The sequence below is a fragment of the Sinohyriopsis cumingii genome, chromosome 12 (assembly GCF_028554795.1).
Source record: "Sinohyriopsis cumingii isolate HCF-2022 chromosome 12, ASM2855479v2, whole genome shotgun sequence".
Taxonomy (NCBI): Eukaryota; Metazoa; Mollusca; class Bivalvia; order Unionida; family Unionidae; genus Sinohyriopsis; species Sinohyriopsis cumingii.
The window spans coordinates 66,296,836-66,323,457 of NC_142972.1; the positions used below are offsets into that span (position 1 = coordinate 66,296,836).

At 34.5% G+C, this 26,622-nt stretch overlaps 1 protein-coding gene across 2 annotated transcripts in view; it reads left to right on the forward strand.

Moving 5' to 3' along the window:
• The window catches only part of LOC149786617 (galactoside alpha-(1,2)-fucosyltransferase 1-like), a 36,163-nt gene that overhangs the window by 2,827 nt on the left and 6,714 nt on the right, over positions 1–26,622 (forward strand). The window contains exon 2 of one of the 2 annotated variants that reach the window (XM_089977128.1): positions 10,698–10,762. The exons of the other annotated variant lie outside the window; for it this stretch is intronic. The gene's annotated coding sequence lies outside the window, so the exon portion shown is untranslated. The remainder of the gene's footprint in view (positions 1–10,697; positions 10,763–26,622) is intronic. 2 annotated transcript variants of the gene reach the window in all.

The following is a 26,622-nucleotide window of genomic DNA, read 5'->3' on the forward strand; positions in this document are numbered from 1 at the left end:
ATCATTAAGGATTCTAGATAGTACTATGGATTATTCAATCATCTTGCTGGTATCATGAATCATTAAGGACTATATATAGTACTATCGATTATTCAGTCATCTTGCTGGTATCATGGATCATTAAGGTATCTAGATAGAACTATGGATTGTTCAATCGTCTTGCTGGTATCATGGATCATTAAGGAATCTAGATAGAACTATGGATCTTGCTGGTACTATGGATTATTATGGACTCTAGATAGTACTATGGATTATTCAATCATCTTGATGGTATTATGGATCATTAAGTACTATAAATATTAATATGGATTATTCAATCATCTTGATGGCATCATGGATCATTAAGGTCTATAGATATTACTATGGATTATTCAATCATCTTGCTGGTCCTTTGGATCATTAAGGACTATATATAGTACTATGGATTATTCAATCATCTTGCTGGTATCATGGATCATTAAGGATTCTAGACAGTACTATGGATTATTCAATCATCTTCCTGGTATTATGGATCATTAAGGACTATATATTGTACTATGGATTATTCAGTCATCTTGCTGGTATCATGGATCATTAAGGATTCTAGATAGTACTATGGATTATTCAATCATCTTGCTGGTATCATGGATCATTAAGGACTATAGATATTACTATGGATTATTCAATCATCTTGCTGGTCCTTTGGATCATTAAGGACTATATATAGTACTATGGATTATTCAATCATCTTGCTGGTATCATGGATCATTAAGGAATATAGATAGAACTATGGATTGTTCACTCATCTTGCTGGCATCATGGCTCATTAAGGACTATACATAGAACTATGGATTGTTCAATCATCTTGCTGGTATTATGGATCATTAAGTACTATAAATAGTAATATGGATTATTCAATCATCTTGCTGGTATCATGGATCATTAAGGACTATATATAGTACTATGGATTATGCAATCATCTTGCCGGTATTATGTATCATTAAGGACTCTAGATAGTACTATGGAATATTTAATCATCTTGTTAGTATTATTGCTCATAAAGGATTTTGGGTAGTAGTATGGATTATTCAAGAAGCTGGCTGATAGTTCAGATCATTCAAAACTCTGGCTAGTATTATGGATTATTCATTAATATGGTAAGTATTAGTGATCATTAAAGAATCTGACTAGTTGAATGAATCAATCAAGACTGTGGCTGACTGTATGAATCATTCAATACTTTGGCTAGTACTATTGATTATTCAATAATATGGCAAGTATTAGGGATCATTAGAGACTCTGGCTAATATTATGGATCATTCAAGACTCTGGCTGGTATTGTGGATCATTCAAGTCTGAAATTTTGCCTGACTCGGTGATTTCAATTTTGTAAAAGTCCAACCTACAAATCAGTGATTCAATGTTAGTTAACTAAGAAAGTACATTTAGATGAAATTCACGATGTAACACTGTAAGTATATTTTTGCCATTCTTATTACCAGCTAAATGAGACAGCTTATGCCTTGTAACTTGCATGTTATTTGTAGGTACCCAGCAGTTTTATGAAATTTGGCATCTTTCGCCAAAATCCGAAATATTGTATCAAAAAAGTTAGCGCCGAATGTGGCAAAGCAGCTGGTATATGACAGTCCACGAAACATGTTTTAGTTCATTCAGAAACAAATTTAATCAACCAAACCTTAAAGCGTCTGCTACACGAGTGTACATGATTTGTTTAGAAAGTAGTTTCTAATACGCTATTTTGCACACGTATCCTGCACGTGAATGCAATATGATGGTGTGCAATATCGTAATACTGAACGATTCTGACAATGTAAAGCTAACGGAGAAAAAAATGAGCATATAATAATTCAGGTTACAATAGTGATTTACAGTGATCATCAGATCTATTTAATGAATAAATAAACACAGTAATAAACACTGAAGTGTTTAAAGATGGAAAACCAAGAGTTTCTATTCAGTTTGCAACCATTTGTTAGACTAAAAAAACGTCATAAAAGAAAAGATTTTCTTACACGAGGACACAGATGGTCAAAATCTTGTAATCGATACAAATGAAAATGTACATGATTTATAAGAAAATGATCATAAAACAAATCAACAAGCGTTTGTAATTATGACAGTGCTTGCAGTAGTTGGTGTAATTTATATTTCATTAGCGAACCAGTTAAGTTATATTTCATGTTTATATAAGTTCATTTTCTTTTGCTTGTTTGGTTAACAAATTTACACCTTTAAGAAATACTGCGATGAAGATTATATTTAATGAAAAGATTCACAAAATGGTAGTACTCGCTAAAAAATGACTTTTCCAGCCAATGTAAATGTCAGCTAAATAAAACTGATGATAATTTAATGCCTAATTAAACAATGTATTACAACTGTTAAATTAGTCAAGGAATTTATATGTGCTAGCGTTATTACCGTTACCACTAGCACTTGCTCAGCATAATTTCCTATTAAATCTTTTACAAATTTTGGTATGGCTTTTATGAGCATTGTTGCTATCAATTGTAAAGCTGTTATAATAATAAACCATTAGTTTTTCACCTTTTATTTTAATTCTTGTTCAACTCATTCATCCAATGGTACCTTTTTCTTCACCTATTGAGTCAATATTGTCAGTATTTTCTCTAATATTATATTCCAATTATGCTAAATGTCGAAATATTTCGAAAGGTTTTCTTGCATGTTTCCAATCGCTTTTGCATTTTAGCTTTAAATTTTGCATTTTTTATGTTGCTGATATATGTTTATTTCTTTTCGTTAAAATTTACAATCACTGATTTCATTCATAGAAGTTTTGAATTTATTATTATTTATTCTTTTGGTAAATTAAATCATATTTTAATATTATAATCTCTTTCTATATTGCGTCTAATCTTTTCATTTTCATTTTCAGAATCATTTTTCTCTTTTCACATATCATTATATATCCTCCTACGTTGTTTGGACCTGCTGATGCTAAATCTGCGTCGTCATTTTTGTATTGGTTGCCAATCTGTAACTATAAGGTTGAGTAGTTTATTTATATCAAATAAATGTTGATATTTTCAGTACCTTTTATTTAATTTTGTTACAAAGCTACCAACATCTCTTTGTATATGTATCGTATTAGGTGCTAATATTCTATTTTTATAAATTTGCCTAATATTGATTTTCTTTCAACCATAAATCATACTGAATAATATTCTTTGTATTTATTACCTATTTTTAAAAGTGCATGCTCACTACTTGGTACAACTTCGTCCCTAGTTTGTTTAGGCATGTCTGTAGTTTGTTCGTCAGATTCAGTTATGCTGTAAATTAGTTTTATCGAAATCTGATTATGAAAGATTATTTAAAAAGATCAAAAGCAACATGAAAACAAATTTTGTTTTATACAAGATACAAATACTCGTGATTGAATCAAGTTCGTGTCACGGAATAAACCTGCTGTTATGAAAGTAAATACATTGCTAACTTTGTTGAAGATGTGTTCGAAGAAGAGTAAAATGAAACTTATTGTAGGAAAATTGGTACATAGAAATAAATAATTGATAAATATTTAAAGTTAACCTACAGATATTTAATAGATTTCTTCCAACGACAATGTTTGAAAAAATCTTGAATGCACGCCTCTCAAAAAAGATGTTGTACTGGGTGTCATCTATTTAAGTCAGGATTAAATCCTACTGCACTGGATGAAAGTCTAATAACTTTTTAAGCATGTCAATTTAAATAAATGAGTGAAGATAAAAGAACATTAAAAAAGAAAAAGATCTTAATAATATGTACTGAATGGTATTTTAACTAATGCATTTAAAACTTTAGCAATGTGGAACAACCGTCGCTATAACTGTTATAAATGTTTGTTGTAGAAAGAGTTTAAAAAGGCACGAAAAGAATAATACGAAAATAGGTATTTGAGAAATACAGAGAAAGAATTATATTAGCAGCATATTATTCAATTAATTCATATAACAGCAATTGCTTTAGGTTTGTTTTTAGACTTGTTTTCGTTAATATGCGTATATATTGTGTCTGACCAGTAGAAACATATTAATTGTTGTTATGTATATAGATTCACCATCAAGCAAGGGTAATATTGAAGTCAAAAGATTAATTAGTTCGATTTCAGTATAGAAGTTTACAAATGATTATCGAATAACGTAATAAACACTGCCAGTTCACATCATTATTTGTAAATAAGTGATTGCGAGTAAAATAAGAAACAGCGAGCATTCTGAGAAGTAAGAATAAACAAAAGTCTACTAAAATTTATGCCATTAAAGTGGGAACTCAAAGTTAAAAAGAAATGGTGTTAATTGTGTACATATGAATGGAGGAAAATATATAAGTACACTATGGACATAGCCATATTACAGACAACGTAATTATTATTAGATTTCTAAGGACCAGTCAAGTTAATAACACTCTTGCTATTATGATGGAACATTAAAGAATAAATTAGAGGAAGCGTAAAGAACAGGTTGATAATAAATTAATAACTACAGAACAATGCCCAAATGTAAAATCAACTAGATGTTCAGAACTACCAAACGAAATAGACGGCAACACAAAAATTTAAGATACTCATAATTTATCCATCAGAGAATTTCCTGTTTTATTTCTCTGGTGTTGTTTTAGAAAATCTTAGGCCCTAGACAATCTAACAAAGTTTGCATGCGACGAGATACATAATGGAATATCTGAATCGGTAATAGTCAGAATAAATAACTTTGTCATAAATGACAATGGTGAAACTATTAGATGCATAGTTGTCTTTAACTTCAAAGCTAAATGGTCTTCATAAAATATGCTTGAGGAAATATGTTTGGTACCTGTGGTAAAGAAAGAACAGATAGTTTAATAATTAAAATAGATTAAACGATTACAGCGTCTAATGAGGATGAATTCTTGCTGATTTACAATGTGGCAGGAGAAGGGGTTCGCTTTATATAAACCCCTTATGGGTGAGAATAAATATCAGTTAAAATATTTATCCTATCTATTGATGATGCTAGTAAAATCAGTATGTGTCCTTATTGTTCGTTTTGGTAGCTGTTTACCGCAGTGGAACACGATACTTAACATCACACTAGGAGTAGGTATTTAAAGGAATTTGTTTGAAATAGGTATCTGTCTCCAATATCTGCAAACGTCTGTGCACCTACTGTGTTCAATTTGTGTGTCTAAATGTACCGTCAGATAGTTAAAAAAGGTTAGTGTTGGAAATAATATCGTAACAGTCTAGACAAAAAAATCCACCCGCATAACATGTTAGTTCTTTTGTATATGTCTTTGATTTCGTCAAATTCAAGTCTTTAAATTTCGGTAAACCAAAAAGGCGTCTACTTCTGTGCTTCTGATACCATTACATACTTTATGGTTGGATTTAAAGTAGCGGCTCAAAACGTTAATATCATAAAACACGAATTTTAATCAGTCCATTTTTAAATATCCAAAATGTATTTAAAATCGTCTGTTGTATGACAATGGGTTCATACAGACATGTATGCATCCCGGAAACACTTGGAAAACGTCGTGCTACTGGTCCATCGATGTATTTACAATGATACCCCAAGACAATAAACATGTTACAGTGTGGGGCCATCACGGGGTGGACCAAAAGCCCCCAACCTAGGATTGTTGAGAGTGTAATTACATGTCGTTCCATCAAATGCGTAACTGCAAACAATACCTATTCCATCAACGTGCGTAAGCCGTATCATTCTTCAAACTTGCATAATGCCCACGCGCATAAGTGGTAGTACCATCGGGTAATATCCATCGTGTGGTATCAAGAGGCAACTAACTCATTCCATGAATCATATTTAATAGCAGTTGTATGACGCTTTTGTCATCCCGATCATTTTGTTTTGTTCATCATCAAACATATAAAAAAGTATCGAATTAGGAAAGGTCACAAATATACTTACCTTTAGAGTCAGTTGTAATTCAACCATTGCATCAAAATGCATGCAGATTATGAACCTCGACGGATAGGGAACTTTAAAGAGTCCAAAATGCAATGTGATGACAAATCAAAATTTTAAAACAGACATTGTCAAATAAACAGATGAGCTTTGTGGAATCATCATAAAATTCTGAAGCAAACTTGGACAAAATAAATTCGAACTTACTGTCAGCCCAAAGTGGCTCAAATGCCCAACTCAAATACAACCAGACTTTGCGCGCTTGTATCAAATAATAGTATGTGTCCTGGAGCGTTGCTAATTGTACTAATAAATTTTGCATCATTAATTTTTATTAATCGCTTTTGCAAACATTGTTTCCAGTGCTTCCGCTGGTCCGCTTCTGCTATGTGTTTTTTAAATTCTTTCATCGACTGAAGATTGGTGAGTTTTGATACCACTGTTATATAAATACCAAAACATTTATCTATTTTTTTGTTCTTAGGGATCTCAATTACACCTAGGATATTTGCTAGAATATTCCCTCTCATTATCAGATTTTTCAGACGTATTAGTTAATTTAGTCAATATCTGGGGCTTGATATTTTTCTTTCCTAATATCAAATAATGTTTTTTAAACTAAATCTTGACGAATCTGACACTGACCAAATATACAAACTGCCACCATAGCGACTATTTAGAGCAATGTATTATCCCACCTCCTTCTGTACATTCAATTATACCAATATGGGTTTTCCTTATAAGACATATTACTATATCTAGCTGGTCAAACATTAACATTTTGCTGATATGACCTCCAAAAGAACCGCTAAGACATCCATTATAGCGAATCGATTGTTGCTGCTCCTGAATTTACACTGTGATACAGGCTTCGTGTTGACACGTAGATTAACCTACATGACAATGGCAATACTATATTGTCTAAGATTGCTACAACAACGACAATCTTATTAAAAGTTATTTGTGTTCTTTTGTTATTTTTCCAAAAGGCTCCTGTCTAAAGTTTTACAGGAGTAGTGTAACCGGTAAATTATGAACAAATAGTTATATTATACACGTTCTAGAAACCTTTGCTTTTACCTTTCTGCCCTAGTCCTCACTGTTCATACCTTTCAATGTATTTCAAAGTAACATATTACTTTTCTGTAACATTAAAAATAATTCTTCAAAGCTTTGCCAGTAAAAAAATCGTTGCTTTTGACATGATATTCAATGCTTGGGGAGTTATTTTATTGGTTGTGCAAGTAAAAACTGCTGTTAAAAGTTCAAGTAAATGGAGATGAATCTAATTCATACTGTATTCAAGTTATTCCTAGTTGTTGTGCAGCCTTAATCATTTATCTATCAAGCAATATATAAATCGCATTCCACCGCACCACTTCCACAAATGTGCACAAAGTGGAACAAAGCCAGATGCATATCTCATTTTAAGGTACACATAATTCGCCTTTCAGGTTCACACACTTTCCGCTCCTCATTCGTATCCAATTGCAATTGCCTTTCGTAAATAGTGTCGGAACGTTTTGCGACGATCGTTTTTTGTACGCATCAATGAATACTGTGCCCATGGCAGAATATAGGTTTGAGTGTTCGCGTGACTTATAAGGTCAACAGGATTATTTAAATATACTATGTACTTTATTTTTGTACATAACTATTGGTCATTCGTGTTGAAATATTGACACACATATTTCATTTCGTGAATTATTTCGGAATTTTTTATTATTTCATATCCAACCTTGTTGAGTTGTCTATGCGAATTAATCTTGTCTCCGCATCATAAAACGCTGGAAAAGGAGAGGCACATTTTGAAGAGATTTTATAAATTGTCAATCTATATCACGTGTACCAAGCTGAATATGTCGTTTGTGATCACTTGTAATTTTAAGCGTGATTATGTTTATCGACTTAAGTAAGTATCAATTGTTGTATGTATCTGGTGTAAGCACGATGCCCTCAAACTAGTACTCATTGCAGAGAGAGAGAGAGAGAGAGAGAGAGAGAGAGAGAGAGAGAGAGAGAGATAGTAATCCAGGTTTAAGCAACAAACATGCAGTGAAGAATCTGAAAATATTTGATATTATATTGTTAACATTCAGTGTAATTTGAATTTCAGCATCTTTATCGTTTATAGAAATTTCAAATGTCTTTTTTGGCATTTGTCTCGGCTGCTCTTTCCAGGTCTTTGTTAGTTACAATTGTATGCGGTACCTGTGTTCTCTGTTACATATCCAACATATCTTTTTAATTCCTGTTTGTGCCCTAACTTATCCAAATGTGCTGATAACTGATTGCGCTACGCATATAGGTTCAGTTGCAATTAATTGTCTAGCTGTAGTTTGTCCTTTAATTCGATATTGAATTAACAATACAATGGCTAAATTTCGTGGACAAAAGTAAGTTGATTATACTATTAGTCTTGCCAGTTGTTTTCTGGGTAATGTCTTTAACATTATGAATATGTTACTCCTGTCAAATTTCAGTATCTTTAGCGTTTATAGAGATTTCAAATGCCCTTTTGGGATTTGTCTCGTCTGCTCTTTTCAGGTCTTTGTCAGTTACAATGTTATATGGTACCTGTTCTGTGTTATATTTCCAACGTATGTTTCCATTTCCTGTTTGTTCCTAAAAGTTCAATTGCAGTTCACATCCAGCTGTAGTTTGTCCTTTAATTCGATATTTAAATAACAATACAATGGCTAAAGGTGGTGGACAAAAGCAAGTTGATTATACTGTTATTCATGCTAGTAGTTTTTTTTTTCTGGCAGTGCCTTTAGCATTAAGAATAGGTTGCTCCTAGCAATGATGCTAGTGTGTCACGCTGAGTTTCCGACATGCATGCGGAAAGCGTAGAGGGAAACCTTGGAATGATGGAATGTCAGTATACATCGGAATAGCAACATAGCAAAATAACATTAGTTTCAAGAAAATATAAAATATATTTACATGCACAAAAATATAACAAGATTCGAATTTCGAGGGAAGGCAACAATATATGTGTGACATGCTGTACTTTCGACATGCATGAGGAAGATGCAAAGGTAAACGTTGGAATGAGTGAATGTTATTATACATTGAAACATAATATCATTAGATTAAAGAAAATATAAAATATGTATCCATGAACAAATATATATCAATTTTCGAATTTCGAGGAAAGGCAACAATATATCAGTGACATAATTCTGAATTATAACTGACCAGAACTGGAAGGGGTCGTTCACCGCATTAGGTTCTATTAAGCTAGGTGACCAATGGTATATACTAATGACAATAAAGACTCAATAGGAAATAAAGAGGAAGTGAATAGACAGTAGTGAAGCTTTTGAAGAACATGTAGATAAAACTGAGATCATAATTGATTAATACCACTTTATTTTCTTAATATGCATACAAATATTTAAGGGATATGTAAATATTGTTCAAATCATTTCTCCGAAAACATCATATATGAGATCTGATGCTGATATTAAAAAATACATCAGCAAATATTCCAGATGGAATAAAAAGGTTGTGAGACCCGTAAAAAGGTAGTGAAAAAAGAAGCGCATTTAGTTGCTAATTTAATACAGATAGAGAGACATGCAGAAGAATATAATGCAAATACCCCCACATAATAGTGTATTTATTCGCTAATATAATTGATATTTGTGCAAGAAACATTCGGGATTTTTCACGAAAATTTCTTAAATGCTTTTCTTTGTTATCTCCGATGGAGATCACTACGATTGGTACATCATTTGAACCGGTACAGGCAGATACCGTGAATATTTTACGCACGATACATTGGTTTTGGTTACATTAACAACTATACAAGGCATAATTATCTATAATTGCAACAAGATGCGGTATTTCTGTATCGTTTATAACAGCTTAATATTTTTAGATTGATAAAAATGACTTCTATTCCTATTGTTGTTCCTAAAGCCATCAATCATATACTGAGTCATATTTTATGTCTGTTAAATCTTGCAATGTTTTTCATATATTCTCAATCTAGTTTTTGCTAAATCGTGTGTAGATTGTAAATGTTTCGAGATCTTCAAGTTGTACTATAACTATCCATTTACACAGTGGCAGTTACCGTCGTCAGATGTATTATTTATTATTTCTACATACGATACGGTTTTAACCATCATGCCGTCAGTATTTTTGATGCTTTTTGGGTGATTTTACCATACCTATATAATATACCAAGTCATCATATTTTCTAACCATTACAATACATCTTTATTGATGCTTGAAACATTATTATCTATATTTATTCTGTTGTATGTAATTGATTAACATAAACAATTATGACCAGGTTTTGTCCCATCCAGACCTGTTTATAAATGATACAAAACTTGTTGCTTTCACGTTAAACGCCAGAAATGTCTCTTCTACCTGAATGAAAACTAATGACGTCAGCACAGTCTAGATTTGCGATATTAGCATCGTTTTAAATGTAAATAATGTAAAAGTAAAAGAAACGATTGCTGGGCTTTGTTAACTGTCTTTATAGGGTAACTTGTTTTGCCTATATTTTCGTTTCCGCACTCTCGTATCTCGCACCCAAGTATATACTACTTCAACGAAACATAATGCATGTTAATTAATTTTGTGAACCGTTCTTTATAATTTTGAAGGAAGTTTCAACCAAACTATTTTAACGAAATATAAACTAAATTCAATTATACCCAAAGGTAGGTCAGTGTGATGAAGAAATCGTGAAGGAAGAAAGTGCGATGAAAGTGGATTACTAATTGATAAATGTTTTACGTTAATTTTCTATTGCAGGTTTCATTACTTAAGATCGAAGACTGAAAGTAAAGCAAAGGGTATATTCGATAAAAAAATTATATGTAAGTAAACTGATTTACATTTAGTTGATATATTTATTTTTCTTTTAGAGAAGAAGCAATACAGTTTGATTTATACCTAATATCTTAGTCCCAGGACGATCAAAGTTGATATGCTTAGAAACGGAAGGGTGAATAGATTCTGCTTCTTTTAGAATTCAAGTCCATATTTGCAGTCTAAGGTTTTCTAATGTGTGACAAAGAACATATAGGGCTTTGGATCTTGTTCTGTCTATTTCTATTGGTACGATTGAGAGCACATGGGTAATATTTTGACATTATTTTTAACCTAGTTAATATGTCATACATCCATAATCACCACATTCAGTATACTAATTTGAGTAAATTAATGGATTTCAAGCATTTATCTTTCCTTTTCACAATGTCGGGAATGAAGGTATGTTTTCTGTTGAAGACGAGTTTAGCCATTTGTTTCCTCAACAATTACTATAATAGAATCGTCGACAATTATTCTAGGATCATCATGTTGCCTTCGTAGCTTGATGAAATGAAGGCAAACTGGTTTTGATTTGAAAATTTAGAACCATCGGCAGTGGCCTAATTTTGAACCTTGCATATATTTTGTTGTAATTATCTCCTAATTTTATGCACATGTTTCGAGCGATACGTTATTAGTAAATCATAAAAATATATAGAGCAATCCAAAATATACCCCAGCACTTAGTAATATTATTGATTTTGATGCAGAAAAGAGTTAAAGATAAAACACCGCGTTGGGGTACACTCATCGTTTGTTGCTCCTACGTATCAGAGAGAGTGGGGTCCAATGTACCTAGAACTCTTTATTTGAAGGAAAGTTCGATATTAAAGTGTAGCACAGCCTTTTCCCAATTGAAGAGAACATCTATTAAATGTTCTTTTTTGATACAATAATTCGCCACTGAAAGTTTCAATATATTTCCAGATGGCCATTGATACTACAACCATCTGGGAAGCTATTTTCGAAAGAACATATTCATTTGTTACTATCCAAATATCAGATAAGCCTCGTTTCATCATGTTAGAAAGACAGCAGGTCAAGGCAATAAGATGAAATGTATGTACTCTCCATATCTCATTTGGGAACAGGTATTGCCATCGCATCTTTCAAACATTTGGTGTATTACCAGTGATTCATATATCATTGAATATTCAAAAAGAGCTATTAATGTTGAATTTGGTAGATGGCACTGGACAACAAATTTTTACAAAAGTCATGTTACTGAAATAAAATTAGTCAATTCTTATCAATTTTTATGTGCTGAACACGAATATGACAGTCAAATTGCAAAATTGGCTCTAGTTTTTTTGTAATCTGCAAGAAATTAATGTTTACATAACGAAATGCATTCCAATAGTAAAAGGTCAACTGTAATAGCCTACCTATAAAAAATCAAGTCATTGACTACATCTTAGATTTCATCGCCTGTCTCTTGTACAGCTGTTCGGGAGCATCTCTGAGGAGTGTCCAGCAGTAGTCAGCCAGCATTGTAGTGGACCATTTTCCCTGGTATCTTTGTTCCATTGTTGCGATATCTTGATGAAAACGTTCGCCGTGTTCATCACTAACAATACCACAGTTGCTAGGAAAGAAATCCAAATGGGAATGAAGGAAGTGAATCTTTAGAGACATATTGCAGCCAAGTTTCTTATACTTCATCAACATGTCTTCTACTAGTTCCTTATAGTTTTCTGCCCTAACATTTCCGAGGAAGTTTGTAGAAACTAGGCGAAAAGCATTCCATGCTTGTTTCGCGTCACCTTCCAGCAAGTTGTTGAACCGGTCATCTTTGAAAAGCTCTCGAATCTGAGGACCCACAAAAACTCCCTCTTTAATCTTTGCTTCGCTGAGTCGAGGGAATTTTTCATGCAGGTATCGGAATGCTGGCAAAGTCCGGTCAATGGCTTTCACGAAGTTCTTCATCAAACCTAGTTTGATGTGAAGGGGTGGTAGCAAGATTTTCTGAGCCTCAACCAGAGCTGGGTGTTGGATATTCTTCTCTACAATGGCTACATTCTGCCTGTGAGTCCATTCCTTCCTCATGTAGTGCATTTCCCTTGCTCGGCTATCCCACTCGCATAAGAAACACATGTATTTTGTATATCCTTGCTGCAGTCCCATTAAAAGGGCAACTACCTTCAAATCACCACAGAGGTGCCAGCTGTACTTGTTATACTCAATGGAATTCAGTAGCTGCCTTAAGTTATCGTATGTCTCTTTCATGTGGACAGCATACGCTACTGGAATAGATGGAAGAATGTTTCCATTGTGCAAAAGCACAGCCTTGAGACTCAGTTTCGAAGAGTCCACAAATAGTCTCCATTCTTGTGGGTCATGAGTGATTTTTAAAGCATTCATGAGGCCCTCAATATCGGAACAGAATATCAGATTACTTTCCTTTCTGAAGAAAGGCTCCAATTGCTGGTGGCGCTTTCGATATGCAGTAATTGTGACATCTTCTTCTAGAAGATTCCATTGTTGGAGTCTTGATCCTAGCAATTCTGCCTTGTTCTTTGATAAGTCCAAATCACGAATCAGGTCATTTAGTTCTTCCTGTGTTATTCTGTGTGGGGTTGATGATGCACCACAGTGAAAATCTGGATCACTGCATGCTGATGGACCAGGAGAAGAACAGGTCGACTCACCTTTGTCTTCGTCAGATGAATCAAGAGAATATTCTGCTGGAGGTTCTGGAATAGGAAGTCCCTCACCATGTGGAACTGGTCTCAATGCAGACGGAATGTTTGGGTAGACTATTCTCGACTTCTTTCGCTTCGTTATTCCGCCGGAAAGAGGAGGAACCAAGCAGAAGTAACAGTCATTTAGGTGGTTGCTTGGCTCTCTCCACACCATTGGGACTGCAAACGGCATTGATGATCTTTTGCAATTCAACCACTGTGAAAGCTGTGTTGTACATGTAGCACAGCATATATGCGGAGCCCAAGGCTTGTCTTGGTCACCAACCTTGCATCCGAAGTAAAGATGATATGCCTTCTTCACTTGAGAATTGATACTTTTCTTCTGGTTGGCAAATGTCACTTCCCCACAAATATAGCAAAAATTGTCCGCGGTATTAACACACTTTCGAGGCATTACTGTTCTTTATTGTACGTAAATGGATAAAATAATAAGTTTTATGTAACAGTAGCTTGAACTGTCTCGCACAACGTCTAAAATATTTTAAATGCTGAACCTATCTGATTGGGCTTTATATAGTACACTGCTTACGTCAGCTTCAGCAGCCGCCTGGCATTAGTATAATAGGCCTACACATGTATAGTACACTGCTGACGTCAACTTACTTCAGCAGCCGCATGGCATTAGTATTGCACTGCATCAGAAAATGATGCAATCAACTGTGGATGATGTGAGCATGATGGTATTATGCAATGTTACATCATTATTCCGGATGTTGCTGCAGTCCTACTGGAGAAATTTACACAGTGAAACATAGAAAATGAGGTATATGAATATCTTCAAAACGAGAGCCAATACAACTTTTTCACGGTTATATTCGTGTTCGGCACACCAAAATACTACAGATTAGGGCCTTTTCAAGTCAGTAATGATTTCACTGTTGACCAGTGTGGTTAGAAAAGCCAGTAATGTATTTTGTATGGCCCGTCGGATGTATTATGGGCCTTGTGCAAAACTTCCAAATTACAAAGTTGTAAACGATGGATTATGATTTTCTGAATTATTTGATGTGACCTTTATGTGCGTCGTTTGTTCTTGGCATTTCAAACTTCGAAAACCTGCCGAATAATGAGATGATGATAAGCGTTGAGAGAGGCTATCAGCAAAGTATAGTTGCTATGTTATATTTGGAGCTGATGTTTTTATCGTTTAATTTCAGATGTCGGATAAAGGTGTTCTTTCCATTTATATTTTATTGCGGATCGTGTGCCACACATTCTCTGTAGGCAAACGAGTGTGAAAAGTAGAAATATATTTTACCCATGATGTTCTCTTGTCTTATTTAATTGTTCGGCGAGTTTAACCTACTTAAATTGTTTGGGCGTACTACAATTGTTAAATTTTCTTAATGCTTTTCGGCGTTGTTTATTGGCTACTTTAAGTGTCTAGTGCACCATGGCTTTTGATTTTTTTAGGGTTAGATGAGAACTTAAAGAATGAAATTTTCTGAAATATCGATTAAATAGATGTAAAATGTTTAACAGGATCATTGACGTTTAAACATACATATATGTTGAGTATAAGTTTTCAAAGCGTTTCAAGCCTGGCCCAGTCGGACTAACTATTGTTTCCAGTCTAGATTGGCTCATCGGTGGTAGAAGGTAGAGTTAATCTTCTTGAGGTAGATTATGATGTGAGCACTGCTGTGAAGTTTATCAGCGACTTTCTAATCATAATTCAAGGAGAACAAATTGTCGGATCTATGCATCTATATATACGGGCTACTGGATGTAAATAGATCAGATACTTGGTGATATATATACACAAGTCGTGTCTGGAAATATAATATTTTACCTCTTGCCACTGTAATTTATGTATTTCGATCCCAATAAAATGTTAATGGTCTTGAAACTCCCAAGTAATCAACAAACGGGTAGATACCAGTTGAATGAGTGTGTCTATTCATTGGGTAGCATGTTGTTGTTTGGTGGTATATAAAGGAAAACATGTAATCACTGAAGGGTGAAGGTTACAGCAAGGGCTTGTAAATTTGTATATAAAGGAAACTCCTCCTCAGTAGTACCTGTAAAACCATTTTGATCAGGTGTTTAGAAAGGTATAAGGTAGAATGTGGTGTTGTCAACACGTCTTCAAGATGTTTCCCGAAGTCACAGAACTGCATAATTGTTTAACTTAAAAGCAGCCGAATATCATTGTAACAGGTTTCAAGTCCTGGACAACTCCATTATGAACCAAAAGTAGAGGTATTTTATTAAATACATTAGACCTTTCGCTAAGGAATGTATATCTCTCTCTCTGTGTGTGTGTGTGTGTGTGTGTGTGCGTGTGTGTGTGTGTGTGTGGTTGTGTGTGAATTTTTCAGTTAACTGAAACAGTTGTAATTTTTAAATGTCTCATGTAAATATTTATAAATGTTAAAACAGTATATGACTTGAACGGCTCAGTCTCTATCACATCACCCTTGAACTTTTGTATCTTGAGCTTGGTATCTTTTCACCAATGACTTTTGTTTTTAATAATTTGATAATTATTTATGTGTCTACTCTTTTAAGTGTTGATTTTGTCTGTATACAATTACTGCAGGATGTGTGGGCCTCTGTGTGGCTGTGAAGCAGATTCTTCAGAGAGGCTGGGAAGCCTAAAATTATGACTGGAAGAACTTCGATTTCTGATTATGAATGATGGTGGTGGGTGTTTTTTAAAAAAAATAGGAGGATAGGATTTTATTAAAGAAAACGATTTGTGAGCGGGAAGTTTAGATTTATTTTAAATTAGAAGGATAGATGGGTGAGCAGCCTGGTTACCTTATTTTGTTATTTTTATATAATTTATTGCATGTTTATATATGAGAGTTTAAGAATGAAATATGTGGCCTATGTGTTTGCGAAACATTTTGGATGATCGGATGGTGGATACGATATTTTGTTTATATACAAATCGGGTGTTTAGGAAAAATGGACGTGTTTCCTCACAAATGTTGTGGATATTATCGTGATCAATTAAGAAAGTGTTTGTCGGTTGATTGGTTGCAAAAGTGGAGGGAAACAAGGATGTGCTAATTTTACCATTTGCTATTTTAGATTATTTAAAACAGTTTATAATAATTCACAATTAAACAAAACGGCTTTATAGACAGAAACAACATCATATACAATCTCATATGGTGTCGGTTTGTCCGGTAGTTTACATTTCAGCTCTTGGTATTAACGGGTATTATTTATACATAAGCACAACACGTCTACCAGGAATGTTAAATAATAAATCCAGACAAGATAATAACATAACATTAAAAACTCAGCATAGAGATACGGGAAAAAGGAAATAAACGAATTATTCAAAGTGTTCTTCATCATTACTTGTGTCATCATCATCGTCATTATTTCGAGACCACTGGATGTGGAAAAAAGTCCCTAACTCGATATAAAATATAGAAAATAGATGTTGTGATGTCTGTACCATTTGAGCTACTCTTCATTGCACAATGAGTGTATTAAATGAATGAACTGGCGTGAATGTCTTAGTCTTTTAAGATGGCCAGTAGTATATAATAGCTATCACCACTAGCCCATAATTCATTTTTAAAAGAAACATCACAGGCAACCCAGTTAAAGTTCATAAACAGATTTATTTTCAAAATACTTTTCAGTACACCTGAATCTGAGCAGCAAACTATGGATATAGCTTTACAAACTATACATATAGCTGAACAAACCACGGAAAAGGCTTAAAATGTAGTCAACAAGTACCATTAAATATAATTGATAAATGCAAGGAACACAAATTTAAGCATGAGTTTAGGTATAAGAAGTTCGATATTACGCAACTTATTAAAAGAGTAATTAGACTAGTGTTAGTACATGATGCCATAGATGCACAAAGACATGTAGGTGACTTCCAAACGTCTATAGGTTGAACAGAAGTATAGGAAAGGAACACACACAATAAATAAAAACTACTGAATATATCAACACGGATTTGAAAAAAAAGCTGACAATTACAAATTGGTGATTGATTGATTGATTTTTTAACGGCGCATCAGCACTGTTAGGCTATTTAGCGCCAAACAAAATGTTATTTGTATAATCTTTTTTTTTTAAAAATTATAAAAGGTCCTATATCGATCAGCGATATAAAAGAACAAATGGTTGAAATTAAAAACGGTAAGATGGTAACGGTGCAAAATAAAGTTTCCCGATCAACGGGAGATGTAAATGTTCTATGTTAATGAAAAAAGATGAAAAGGTATTAAAATGGGACGGTATATATATATATTGCATAAAACTGCACAAGGTGATAGCATAAAAGTCGGAGTTTAGAATAAATATTTACGGCTTTCAGGAACTCTATAATACGAGTGATGTGTATGGTATCAAAAAGTTATTTCATGTCATGCACAATGTAATAACGATCGCGCGTAGGTTGCAGGTCAAAACACTCTATCATAAAGCGCTTGACAGTGAATGGTTCATTGCAAGAAACACACTCTGGTGGGTCTTCACCTTTTAGTATGTGGGAGTGGGTGATGTAAGTATGACCAATTCGGATTCTTGCAATGACTATCATCTCCTCCCTACGAATGGTTCTGTAGGAAGGAGTCCATTCTCCTAGAGTTGGCTTGATTGCAAGAATTTTGTTATTTACAGCATTATTCCATGATGCCTGCCACTTCTGACGTAAGGACTTTCTGATACTAGGTTTAAAATCAGTATACGGTATTTTAAAATCAGATGGTTCTTGAGTAAGGGCCATTTTAGCAGCGCGATCAGCTTTTTCGTTACCTTTAATACCAATATGGCTAGGTAACCATCAATATATTATTTCGTGGGAGATACTCATCTCGGTATTTTTGACGAGTATGTTTTTCAATAATGGATTATCCACTTTTCTATTATGTAGTGACTGAAGTACTGATAGTGAGTCGGAGAAGATGATACTGTTTAAAATACGTTTGCTTCCTATATGTTGCAGAGCAAGGTCTATTGCTCTGATTTCGGCTGAAAATATTAATGTTCCATTTGATAAGCGAACTTGCGTTGTGTGATTTCCACAGACGAAGGCTGCAGCGGCCTTTTCCTCATCCTTTGATCCGTCGGTATAAATTCTTTTGTAGTTTTTAAATTCGGTGAGGAGTTCTTGATAACAGTTGTGGAAGACGGAAGGGTTCGTCTCAGATTTTTTTCCATCGTGTAACGTAAAAAGTACTTTTGGTTGTTTAAGTAGCCAGGGTGGTGTTTCGGAGATGGACGTTTGGTGAATTTTAGAAAGATCAATTTTTGTACTGTCAAGGCTGGATGATATTCTAATGCTAAAGGAAGGTATGGCGTTTGGTTTATTTTCGTATAAGGTTTTGTATTTGGGTTGAAAAACAGCCGAAAAAGCAGGATTCAGAGGGTTTGATTTTAATTTGAGAGCATACTGTGCGGAAAGCATTTCTCTACGATGCGATAACGGTGGTTCGTTCGCTACAACTAGCAGCCTTTCACACGGGGATGTTTTAAATGCTCCCAGAGCCAGTCTTATTCCCTGATGATGAATTGGATCAAGCATTTTAAGATACGATTTTCTGGCTGAACCATACACAACGCAACCATAGTCCAGTTTGGAGCGAATAAACGTTCTGTATAAATTTAGGATGACTTTTCTATCAGCACCCCAGTCAGTGTGTGCTACTACTTTAAGTAGGTTAAGTGCTTTTAAGCATTTAGCTTTTAAGATCTTTAGGTGTGGTATAAAGGTCTGTTTTCTGTCAGAGATTATACCTAAAAATTTTGTTTCCTCAACAACTGGAATACGTGTTCCATCCAGCGTGAGGTTCGGTTCATCGTGATGTCTTCGTAACTGACCGAAATCCATGCATGCCGTTTTTGATTTCGAGAATTTGAAACCGTTTGCATTGACCCAATTTTGAATTTCGTTTATATTTTGCTGCAGTTGTCTTTCAATTGTATGCATGTGCTTTGATCGATAACATATTAGAAAATCATCAACGTATAACGAGCAATCCACACCAGGAGCCAAACACTTGGTGATGCTATTAATTTTGATATTAAAAAGCGTCACAGATAAAATACTGCCCTGGGGCACGCCCATCTCTTGCTCGTGCAGATCTGAGAGGGTAGAGCATACTCGTACCTTGAATTCTCTGTCGGAGAGAAAGTTGGATATGAAAAAGGGCAGACGGCCTTTTAGACCTAGATCGTGCAGGTCATTTAGTATCCCGTACTTCCATGTAGTGTCATAGGCCTTTTCTAAATCAAAGAAAACCGCTACTAAATGTTCTTTCTTAATAAATGCATCGCGAATAAATGTTTCCAGTCTAACCAGATGATCATTGGTGCTCCGGCCATATCGAAAGCCACTTTGGAAAGGAGATATTAAATTGTTAGTTTCCAAGTACCAGACAAGCCGAGAATTGATCATTCGTTCCATTGTTTTGCATACACAGCTTGTGAGTGCAATTGGTCGATAACTGTTGGGGTCTTCGCTATCTTTACCGGGTTTGGGGACTGGTATTACAGTTGCTTCTTTCCAGATTTTTGGTACATTACCAGTAATCCATAAATCATTGAAGAGTTTCAAAAGAGATATTAATGATGATTCTGGAAGGTGTTTCAAAAACTGGTAATGTATTTCGTCAGGCCCAGCGGATGTATCATGGGCCTTATCTAAAGCCTCCCTAAGCTCCGATAGTGAGAACAATTGATTATAACTTTCCGATTTGTTGGATGTGAATTTTAAACGTGACTTTTCTTTTTGAGTTTTAAGTTTTCGGAAGGCTTCTGAATAATTAGATGATGAGGAATTTTTGGAGAAACTGTCAGCAAGAGTATTTGCAATGTCACGTTTTGAACTAAAGTTGTTATTGTTCAGTGTCAGATGTCGGAGAGGGTTTTGTTTTCTCTTTCCGTTTATTTTGCATATAGTGTCCCAAACTTTCTTAACAGAGGAACGAGAGTTTAAAGAAGAAACATATTTCTTCCATGATGCTCTTTTACTTTCTTTGATTGTGCGGCGAGCTTTCGCCCGGACAATGCGATATATATTTAAGTTTTCGGGCGTCGGATGATTATTAAATTTTTTAATGCTTCTCGGCGTAGTCTAATGGCTTCCTTACATTCCTTAGTGACCCAAGGTTTTGGGGTTCTTTTACATTACGGCGAGGACTTGGGAACGGATTCTTCTGCAATCTCTATTAAAATAGATGTAAAATGCTGAATGGGGTCTTTAACATTGAACACTGTATCCTCATTCAGCCTAGTTTTACAGAGTGTTTCAAACTTGGCCTAGTCGGCCTTCTTTAAATTCCATTGTGGAATTACTTCATCAGTTGTAGAGTTAAGATTTACAAGGGAGATTGGGAAGTGATCGCTGCTGTGAAGGTCATCAGCGACCTTTCATTCATAGTCCAAAAGCAGCGAAGGAAAACAAATTGTCAAATCAATACATGTGTATGTACCCATCGGATAATTAATTGCTATATAAATCATTCTACAAGCTTCACAAACTGAAATAGATACTCCAGGAGAATATCCAACACAGAACATTGCTTAGTATCATTTGTACGAAGGATAAAAAGCCAGATATCTGCTATAATGAGGCAGAAATTCCTTTTATTTACAAGGTGGAAGGAGCAAGGATTCTCTTTACATACTACAATCCCTATGGTCGAGAATATGCATAAGTCAAAGTATGTACTCTGTCCACTAATGATGGTATTAAAAACAGAATATCTCCTTCTTCGGATATATTGATAGGGGCTTATCGCAGTGGATCACTATACTAAATAAGGATTGAAGTAGGCATGTATTTCCAATATTCTTTAGATTTTGGTGTACATACTGTGTTCGAAATGTGTATCCAATATCTAAATTTACCTTTGATAGTTCACAATGGTTGGTGCTTGAAATACTTTCGTAAAAGTCTAGCCCAAGGCAACCCGAATATAATGTTCCTTCATTAGTATGTTTCAGCTATTTCGTCAAATTCAAGTCTTCAGTTTCCAGTAAACCGAAAAATGTTCCTCGTCGGTACTTTGGTTAATCGTAGTTAATTTATTATTTATTAATTTATTTAGCTATGTTGGAGAATTTCAAAAGCGATATCACAGATTATTTCACACGCTGCTGTTATACGTCCTTGAACGAAACCAATGTTGATATTTCGCATACAATATACCATTTAATTTTTGATGGATTGATTTACATCAGCAGCTCAGTACGTTAATTTTAGAATTTATGAATTTGAATTTGAGTCCATTTTGAAATAACCAAAATGTATTTAAATTCATCTGTTCTAAGACACAGGGTCTAAAAAAGTGCGTATGCATGCGGGAAACATTTTCTAAACATATTAGGGATGTGATGAACAAATAATTGGTTCTTGTTTTAATCCAGTCAGTTGCAAGCCATTTTGACCCGAGTATACAGTAGTGTTCAGAAATAATTCTAGAGGAATTATTTACTTAAATTATTTATTGGAATTACGAAAGTGATGTTCACTGTGTCGCAGATGCGCTAAAACGTGGAAAATTAACATAGCCATGTTTATAACAATTGGATCCTGCGCTGTTAAGAATACATAAAGTACGAGTTTGACATGGATTTTTCAATCTACATTGTGACAAAGATATCGTGAAAATATTTAATCACATACATTCGGATTAGTTACATAGCAGCACTGAATAATCAAATCACACGTGTAAATGCATTAATGTCAGCTAATTCGATTCGACAAAAATCAGTCAGGGTTACTCAGAAAATTATTTCACAGCCGCTATCTTTAGAACCCCCAGGACAAAAGACTATTCAGTATGGATCTGGAGCGTTAGAAGGTGGACAACCTCTTTCTACTGGTCCATCGATGTATTTATGCTACTCCAATACAACTGACACGTTTTTTGGCTATCACAGGGTGGACCAAAACACTACCGACCGAGGAGTTTCGAGAGCGGAACTACAAATCGTCCAGCAAATGCATAAGTGCCATCAATATCTATTTCAACACGTCAACGTGCATCAGCCATAATGTGATTCAAAATCACATGATTCCGAAGCGCGTAAGTGGTAATTATATCGGGTAATATCCATCGCTTGGTATTAATCTGCGTCAAACTCACCATTCCTAACACTAACCTCTTAATGCCGAGCGCCAGGCTAGGCATCTGTTAGTACTACTTTTGTAAGTCTTTGGTATGACTCGGCCGGGGATCGAACCCACGACCTCCCGCATCCGAGGCGGACGTTCTAACCACTAGACCACCGGAGTGGTCCATTTTGAAGGTAGGCGGACAGAAAACGTTACAGATTCCATTACGTGATTTGAAATTTTAAATCAGATTTTTTTCTTCAAATTAACAGTTTAGTTATGTTTGGAATCATCATACAATTTCTGAGGCAAAACTGGACAGAATAAATTCAAACTTACTATCAGCCCAATGTAGCTTAAGTGTCCTATTGCTAAGTATTACCTCAGCTCGAAGACAACCAAACTTTGTACGTTTGTATCCAATAACATCACGTGTCTTGGAGCGTTGATACTTTTCTAAATAGATTTTGCTTCATTGCTTTTAGTAATAGTTTCCGAAAACATTGTTTGAAGTGCTTCCAATGGTCCTCTTCTGCTTGTTGGCATTTAAATTCTTATATCCAGTGAAGATTGGTGAGTTTGGATACCATATTTATATAAATACCAAATATATTTATCTGATGATTTGCTGTTCAGGATCTTCATTACTGCAAGGATCTTTGCTGGAATATTCCCTCATATCATCAGATTATTCAGACGTATAAGGTGATTTATTTAAAATCCGAGGCTTGATTATTTTCTTGCATAATATCATAAAAATGATTTCACATTAATCCGTGATGAATATGGAGACGTCTGATATCAGAATGGTCACCATAGCAACTATTTAGAACATTATGTTACCCCACTGCCTTTTGAACACTATATTCTGCCACTATTTGTTTTCATTCAAAGATTCATTATCATATATAGCTGGTCGAAAATGAAAATTCTGCTAATATGGCCTCCAAAAGCGTCGAGGAGACGGCCATGCTACTCCTGAATATACGCCATTACATATACTTCATGTTGATAGGTAGATGAACCTAGATGACAATGGTGATAATCTGTTGTCTAACATTGCTACCCCAGAGACTATCTTAAAAATATATTTGTTCTTTTCGTTAGTTTCCTGCACGAACTGTCGCTTGGGCAAGGCATCTTTGTTTAAAGGCTGACCATGATAAATAAATGGTCAGTCATGTTACATGTTCTATGTATGTTGTGTATATATATATATATATATATATATATATATATATATATATATATATATATATATATATATATACACACACACAAAACCGCTCGACGACTACTATTAAATATGATTCATGGAATGAGTTTGTCGCCGATTAATACCAAGCGATTGATATTACCCGATGGAATTACCACTTACGCGCTTGGTAATCATGTGATTTTGACTCAAATCTATCTATCTGTATATCTATCTATCTATTGCTCCAATTATAGAGTACGTGTAAAGCGGAAACAGTATATATATATATATATATATAGAGAGAGAGAGAGAGAGAGAGAGAGAGAGAGAGAGAGAGAGAGAGAATTATACGTATACACCGGACAGATGGAAGAGTGCTATCCCTGGATTATGTAGGAGAATGCTTGATAAATAAGGCAGAATTAATTTTTAATACAAATGATACTATCATGTAAGTTAGAGAATTTTAATTCGTAGACTGTCTAGTCTAATGACTGGGTAGATAGACGAGAATTAATTACTAGGTCGTCATGCGAGTGTGTCACCTACACACGAGTGCTTATAACACCTACTCATTTTCATCAATTTTTTGTGATGTATGCTTAGTCGTGATAGAATATGGAGTGGTGTGTGTAGGCAAGTCAAATGGTGTTGTTATCCCGCAGACATGGGTTCAGATCTCCGTAGACTATGAATTAAAACTTATCTAACCCATCGGCAGGAGCATATAAGACTCCTGTAAGTCTAGACACTATCCACTCCTCATTCACTATCGTAAATAGTGATGAACGTGTTGCGACGATCGTAGTTTGTAGGCACCAATTAACTTTATTTTTTAAGTATCGTGCCCATGGCAGAATCTAGGTCTGAGTGTTTGCGTGAAGACGATAATGTGTAATATGTAAATGTATTAATCGTACCAAACACACTCATAACGAAACTTGTATGCACGTTCTGCAGCAAAAGCTACAGGAGGTGGGAAATGTTTAATTTTATCGATATGAATGCTGAAACAATTTGTTTTGTTTCATTTATTGTATTATTTGTTTTAATTGCTACAGCAGATAAACTTCAAATAAATATACCAGTTCCACTTTGCACAAAGAAAAAAGACAAGACTTGAAATAGACGTAGTAGTATAATGCATTTGAGGAAGAACAGTTTTCCTAATGTTGTTGGGTAGAAAATTGGATGTTCAAAAAGTAACAATTTTCATTTTGTACGCGGCAAAATACAATCGCATAATATACTGATCAAATCCATAGCATTATTAAGCATACTGTATACTTTATGTCTGTGCACAAGTACTGGTCATCCATTTTGTAATATTGACGCAAGTATTTAATTTCACGAGATAATTGGATTATATTTTTTGCTTCACATCCAACCTTGTTAAGTTGTATATGCGTATTCCTATTTAAAAATTCATTTTCCCGGTCATAAAATACGGAAAAATGACAGGCAGGTTTTGGAAAGATTTTATAAACTGGCATTCTATATTACAAACACCAAGTTGAATAGCTGAATAAAAAATTGAATCCCGACGTATGTCTTTAGGAATGACTTGTAATTTAAACCCTGATTATGTTGACATGAATCAGTTTCATTTATCGATTCAGTATGTATCAGATGGTATCTGGCTCATTAACGTGTTAAAGCACAATGAAAGGGATAACAATCAAGATGACTAGTTTTATCATTAATGAGATTGTACGAGTACATATTGCATGGCACGATCATTCACACACAATTCTAAGCATTATTGTCTAATCTATTTTCTGTGCACATTCTTTTCGATTGACTTATTTATATTGACGTGATTGAATGTTCTCAAAGAAGTACTCAATGCAAAGAGGGTAATCCAAATTGAGGCAACAAACATGCAGTGAAGAATCTGATAATATTTGATGTTAACGTTCAGTTCTATTTTCAATTTGAATTTCTTAGTAAATCATACTACATTCTGCATAACAATAGTTTGGAAATTTCAGAGTCTTTTGACATTTGTCTCGTTTGCTCTTTTCAAGTCTTTGGCAGTTACAATTATATATCATACCTCTGTTCTATGTTACAATTCCAACGTATGTTTCCATTTCCTGAATGTTGTTCCAAAAGACTCAAAAGTACCCTAGGAAATAGAGAGGAGATCAATAGTCAGTAGTGAAGATTTTGAAGAACATGTTGATGAAACTGACATCATAAGTAATTAATACCACGGAAAATTCAAAACATAGTGCTTACATAGTGCTTACATTTGCAAGGAGAATGTTATATACTCCAAATGCGGAAATATAATTAAGGGTTTTGTAAATATTGTTCAAATAATGTATCCGGAAACATCATATATGAGATCCGATGTTGATATGCAAAACTACATGCAGCAACAAGGTTTTGAGACCTGTAAAAATGTACTGAAAATAAAAAAGAGCGCATTTAGTTGCCAATTTAATACAGTTAGAGAGAAATGCTAAAGAATATATTGAAAGACAACCGCCCACAAACCCTCCCCCAAAACAGAACTAAACAAAAACTTCATCGTTTTTTATTTGTACATATAATTAATATTTGTGCAACAAATATTCAGGATTGTAGCAAAGATTCTTTAATTGCTGTTCTTTGTTTGCGATATTCGATGGAGATCACTACATTTGGCACATCATTTGAACCGGTAAAGGTAAGTCCTAGAAATCATTTACGCCCGATAATTTGGTTTTGGTGTCATCAACAACCGTGCAAGGCATGCTTATCTATATTTGTAACAAGGTGCGATGTTTCTCTATCGTTTCTAACCATTGAAGAATTTTAGATTTATATAAATTACTTCCATTCCTATTGCTATTTCTAAAGCCATCAATCATATACCGAGTCACTATTCTATGGCAATGTTCTCCATAAATTCTCGATCTGGTGTTTGCTGAATCA